The following is a 6,006-nucleotide window of genomic DNA, read 5'->3' on the forward strand; positions in this document are numbered from 1 at the left end:
AACACCACGGAGAGCAGCAGTCACCATGGAGTTTGCCCCAGAGTAGAGCCGTCAGTATTAATGACCATGGTTAGGGGGTAGGGGGCGCAAGTTACTTGCCTTGCCCCGGGTTAGGGGGCGCAAATTACTTGCCTTGCCCCGGGTGCTGACAACCCACGCTACGCCGCTGAGTTTGTGGTCGCTCCTGAATCTGACACTGTCCCTGGGTGTGCTGAGTAAAGGAGGGGCACCTCTACTCGTTCCAAACACCCCACAGCCCAGAATTGCGGGGTGGGGTAGGGGCTGGAATGCTCTGCCCAGATGGGCACAACAGCCATAGCTTTTCCTGAATAAAACAGACCTGGCCACTGCCATTCGTGTCTTAGTATCATCCGGATTAGGGTACAATACCACACTTTTATGTGGGCGCTGCCATTTGCAGAATTTTCATGAAGTAAAATGGATTCAAAACACAGTGGTCACAGTATAAACTGGGGCTCATCGTGGACAGCATATAACAACTTTGATATCTGTAATTTCCCAGAACCGAAGCCCAGACATTTATTGAAATATTAACCTCATAATTGTAGAAACTGTGTTATTGTTTTTAGGGACTGTATAATTTTCAAATCTCATTTATTTTATTGTACATGGGTTCTAGATTTGAAGTGGTTTATAAATCTGTAAAATAGTGAAACATTCAGAAAAATGTCTCTGGGTGCTGATTTTCTGCATTGAGCTGATGTATCTTTAGAACACCTACCTTAAGAGTTTACCCCGAATCTCAGATTAACATCAGAGGCTTTGCTCTGACTCATCTGAGACTCAACCTGCTTATGAACAAATTTAAGCTTAGTACTGTGATGAATTTCCCTTGACATGGTAGGGCAACTGATTTGGTTATTTATTATTATTGAATTTGTAATATGTGCCTATTTTACGGCTTTAAGTACAATTTCCCAATAGACCATACTCCTTTGGTTTGTTTAATTTGCTCTATTCAAAGATTAAGTTATTATATATTTTGCAGTTTGTTTTCAAATACAATGACTGCTTGATAATATACTGTAACTAAACTTTAGAAAAGTAAAAGGCTGTTTTGGGTGGGATATTGGGACAAATGTTGTATATAACCACTCCTGATCCCCCCCCCCCCCCGCGCTGTGGTCTTCTTTAGTTTCAGCTCTATTCTTTTACTGAGTTATCTTGTCAGCTGCCTTGATGGCCTTGATGGAAAATAGAAAACATGTGCACTGCCACTGTGCTATGGATCTTCCTCTATTTGGAACATATTTAACTCTGTTCCTAAACAAGAACTTGCGCGCGTTGCTTAAGACACAATACAGTTCTGGATAACTGACAGGATTTATGTTTTCAGAAACGGGGATCGCCCACTGCTTCTTTATCACAGAACCCTAGACGTAACCCGATATTTGCAGCACCTAGCAGACCGCAATTTATTCTGCAATCTCCATCTTGGAAGAGACACAGACTTCACGGCTACAACATCTCCCTACGTTTTTGTACTGTTTTGTTTCACTTCACCCCCCTCCCCTTCTGCTTTGCTTAAGAACTAGCCTGATAAAGAGTTCTGGAGAACTTGCTCTCTATTTTGTGAATCATTTGTTATGATTTTAACATTATTATCTAGAGGAGACAGGCATTTATTTGGAATCTCACCATGTTTAAGGGCACAAAGTTTGCTATCCAAAACCGAGGCAAACTTCATTTGGTACTTGCATAAATCTTTCCGTTTCTGGAGCTTTAACAACAGTTAATAAAAATATAAAAGCTGCAGCTTTAAGTAGCAATTGGGAACCTCAGGCCTGAGTGGGGAGAACCACATTGCAGCTTCTCTACTTGGCTTTCAAAACTATTCCCAGTCCATGCCCCCTATCCCAGGACCCTGCTTCTTAACATCCTTGTTCTGCATCTCCTCAAGTGCTTCTGCCAACTGAAATGTGTCCTTGAACTGTGACTCTGCCTCTTCCTTGACTGTAGGATCGAAAAAATATTATTATTAATATTTATTAAAATTCTATACCGCCCGTCATCTCAGGTTTACAGGGCGGTTTACAGTATAAAATATACATAACAAAATAACGAACAAAAACAATGCATGTGGAGTGTTTATGCAAAAACCTTAGGGGGGGAGGTGTAGCTAAAAATACAGGTTACTGTAAGAGTCACACCTATTGCTCTGCTTACTTTTCTTTGTCTCTGATCCTGCGAACAGCAAGCAGGTGAGCCCTGGTGCCATGAGGAAATGTGACCCTTAGGCTGAAAAGGGTTCCCCCAGCCTGAGAGAAAGGGGGATGTTTTCAGGCGGAAAGAGGTAAAAATGAGTTGAAGATTACAAGTATACGAAGCAAATGTGTACAAAATGGAAGATTCCGGCATTAAAAAATGTTGGGTCTGAAGCAGCTAAAGTGTAAGAAGAAGCAAAGTTTAATCCCACTCTGCAAGGTTTCACTATCCAGTAAGCTTTATGTTTCACCTCCATAGCAAGCAAGACTATCATTAAACATGACAGAACATGTTAAATAAACTCCCTGATGTTCTCGCTGTGAGATTTTTCTTGTGACTAGGCTTTCTGATCAGTAGGCGTCCATAAATCCACCTGCGCTGCAGCTTGCTGGGTAAAGGGCCCCTACTCAGTGTAACCTGAGAAACCCTCTCCTGACTCTCACCTTGAGAGGGAAGAAGGGGGCCTTCGCACTGTGCAGTGCTTGTGGGGAGAGTTAAGAGACACTCCCACCTCCCCCACGACAACACACACACACACACACAAACACACACACACACACACACACACACTCTCTCTACAGTCAGGAAGGGGTTTTCTTTTAAATTGCACTGAACAGAAGCATACTGTGCATGAAAGCTTAAAGCCCACTCCCAGTGTGATATGAGATGCCCCCTTCCTTTCCCAAGCTCTCTAGCAGATGCAGAAGGCTAAGGGGATGGAGAGAGTCAGTGGCAACTATGGAGTACAGCTGGGTAGTAAGCCAAGCCAACATTTTGTGGATGCTTCCCTTTCATGCTGTTTCCTTTGAGAGAAAAGTGCACTTAATATCCAGCAGACACCAGCTATATGATGCTTATTATTGTTCTAGGAGCTCACAGTCAAGAGTTACACTAAGTTCAGGCTAGAACAACTACCACTCTTTTCCTTTTGCTTGCAACAGCATCAAGATGACTTATGGGAGCAGTTTTATCAGGTTCTCCTTCATAAAAGCATGGGAGTTTGGTAGAAACTAAACACAAGCAGCTTCAAGGATTAGGAGAATACGGAAAACCTCACCACAGACCCCATAGCTTGCTTTGTTTTCCTTGTATTTTATTTCCACGGAAGCAGAGGTGGCTCACTGGGTGGGGCAGAATTGCTGCACTAGCTTCCCTGCAAGCTGGATGCTGTTGCTTACTGGGAGGGAGGCAGGCATGGCACACCAAACTCTTTGCCACCTTGTCCTCCCCTCCCCCAGCCCCTCTTGGTAAGCAACAGTGACCCACATGCTGGAAAGCCCAGCAGCTCTGCCCCACAGGGTGAGCCACTTCTGCACAACTGTGCATTAATTTCTTGCTTTCATTTACAAATTCTACCCTTCTGAAACTCCCAACAGAAGAATGGCGTGTTTCTTACGGAAATGCAGAGTTCAAACACCACTAGGTAAATACTGACTACGCGTCTTTGGTGGGGATCCGCTGGCCTTCCAGATGTTATTGGGTGACAGCTACCATCATCTTTGACCACTGCCCATGCCGGCTGGGGCTGATGGGAACTGGAGTCCAACATCTTGGGGGGCCCCCTGCTTTAGTGACCCTTTCTCCACAATGTAGCTCAGCACCAACCATCAGCAAAAATGAGCTGGGAGTGTTGCAGGCCAGCACCATTCATCGTCTTTTGGACACACTGGAAACCAGGAGCTGTCACACTGTACTAAGGAAGCCACAGAACTAAAAGGGAATAATTAGCATCATTAAGCCATAATGGTTGGCAAGGAGCACCAGCGATGCAGTATGGTTATGTAGGTAACCACCATTGTATTAAACATTACAGCCAGCCACATTATCTTCTAGCCAATAAATATATATCAGTGCCGAATATCCATCATTAAGCAAAAGCCGATCTGCAGCATAATAGGATAGCAGCCTTGTATGCAGTGCTTGCCTGCTGTCTGAGGCACTGATACTGTTTCTGACCCTACTGTGAGGTCTCATTGGTAACTGAAACTCAGCAATGAAAGCAGATAATGCACATGATGTGAGAACTCAACAATGCTTTGCTGGTACTCTATTCCAGCTGATGGGAGTTGTAGTCCAAAACATCTGGAAGGCACCAGGTTGGAGAAGGCTGGACTAGTCTATACCTGTCCATTGTATCTACTTTGGCCTCTGTGCAATTCTGGAAGACAGACCCATCCAGCAACCCAAGGGACCTCAGGTAGCAACCTCACAATAGTCCTGCTTCTTCCCATCAGAGCCAACAAGATGTGGCAACAGCCGATAACTCAAGATGGTTTTAAATGGGGATTCTAGAAATGCACCATAGGCAGTTCAACACTAGTCATAATAGCTAAATGGAAGCTCCAGGTTTAGGTCCTGAAACAAGTTTTACTGTTATGATAGGTATGTTGATGCAATTCTTTATCAATATTGTGGTGGTGGTGTTGTTGTGCACCACCCTAGAATCAACCAGAATCTATAGGCAAGTTACTAGATTAGCACTCTGGTCCTTGTTTGGGGGCTTCCCAGAAACATCTTACTAGCCATTTTGGAAACAAGCCACTTCGGAAACAAGACGGACCTTCAGCCCGAAAACTCTTCCGACGTTCACACATACACAGAATCACCCTCCATGTTCTCTAACACGGGACAAGAGCCACCCTCCGGGTGCAGACTCCCTAGCACACCTCGTTTCGAGAAAAAGGAGCCGACCCACCCTCTCTCCACGACCCGGCGCTGGTGGCGTGGAAACAGTGGCCTAGCGAGCCCGGGAGGCGCCCGCCGCCCGCCCCAGCCACGCCTCGCTCAGCGCCCCGCACCGCGGCCAGGAAGAGGCGGCGGGGGCAGCAAGCCGAAGGCTCTCCCGCTCCCCACGACGACGGCTCTGCGCGCCTCGAGCGGCCGAGGAAAGGCAGCGGGCGGCCGCGGAGGGGGCAGTCCTCGGCCCGGCGGCTGCAATGGCGGGAGGCGGGGACAGCGCCCGGGCGGAGAAAGAAGCAGGAAAGAGCAGCGCTGCCTGTGGCCCGGGGAGGCCCTCCTCCCTCGCTCCCGCTCCCTCCGGCGGCGGCGACTCCGCGCCGCGCCCGCCCTCCTTACCGTGCGCCTCGCCGCCTCAGCCCCTTCTCCGGCCGCCGCCGCCGCCCTCGCAACTCGGGACTCCGCCGTCTCTATGGGCGACCGGAGCTGGCCGACCTCTCACCCGCTGCTCCTCCTCCTCCTGCTGCTGCTGCTGCCTCCGTGCTGGCTCCGCCTGGCCCCGGGCGGGGAAGGGACGAGGCTCCTTCCTGGGCCAGGACTGCGCGCTGCTCTCGTCCGCCCAGCAGCGCCTCTGCCAGCGGGGAGCGGATCCGGGGGCGGGAAGAAGCGCCCTCTCCTTCCTTCCTCCCTTGCTCGGCTCCTCGGAGGCAGCAGGAAGCCTCTCTCCCGGGCAGGGTCCGCGGCGGGGTTGGGGAGCGGCGGGAGCCCTGAGTTACCCCGCGGCCCTAAAGCACCTCTGCAGAGTTTCGTTTTAAGGCAGGAACAGGATTGCGCCCGTGGCCACCGCCAAGGGCGGGCGGGAAGTGGCTGCTGGTCGTTCTCCCTCCCTCAGAATTGTAGACTTGGAAGGGTCATCTAGTCCAACCCTCTGCAGCGCGGGAATCTCAACTAAAGCATCCATGGCAGATGACAACAACGACAACACACTTATCATTTGTATGCCGCCCCTCAGACTGGGTTGCCAAAGCCTCTCTGGGCGGCTGCCAACAAAATTTTGAAAACACAATAAATCATCATTAAAAGCTCCCCTAAACAGGGGCTGCC

At 48.8% G+C, this 6,006-nt stretch overlaps 1 protein-coding gene across 2 annotated transcripts in view; it reads right to left on the reverse strand.

Annotated features, from left to right (window-relative positions):
* The window catches only part of GNG12 (G protein subunit gamma 12), a 35,950-nt gene extending 30,221 nt beyond the window's left edge, over positions 1-5,729 (reverse strand). Inside the window, exon 1 of one of the 2 annotated variants that reach the window (XM_083743149.1) lies at positions 5,302-5,729. The gene's annotated coding sequence lies outside the window, so the exon portion shown is untranslated. The remainder of the gene's footprint in view (positions 1-5,301) is intronic. The other variant, XM_083743148.1, reaches the window with a different exon arrangement.
* Between the last annotated feature and the right edge of the window lie 277 nt (positions 5,730-6,006).

This window comes from Podarcis gaigeae, assembly GCF_964106915.1.
Source record: "Podarcis gaigeae genome assembly, chromosome: 6".
Classification (NCBI taxonomy): domain Eukaryota; kingdom Metazoa; phylum Chordata; class Lepidosauria; order Squamata; family Lacertidae; genus Podarcis; species Podarcis gaigeae.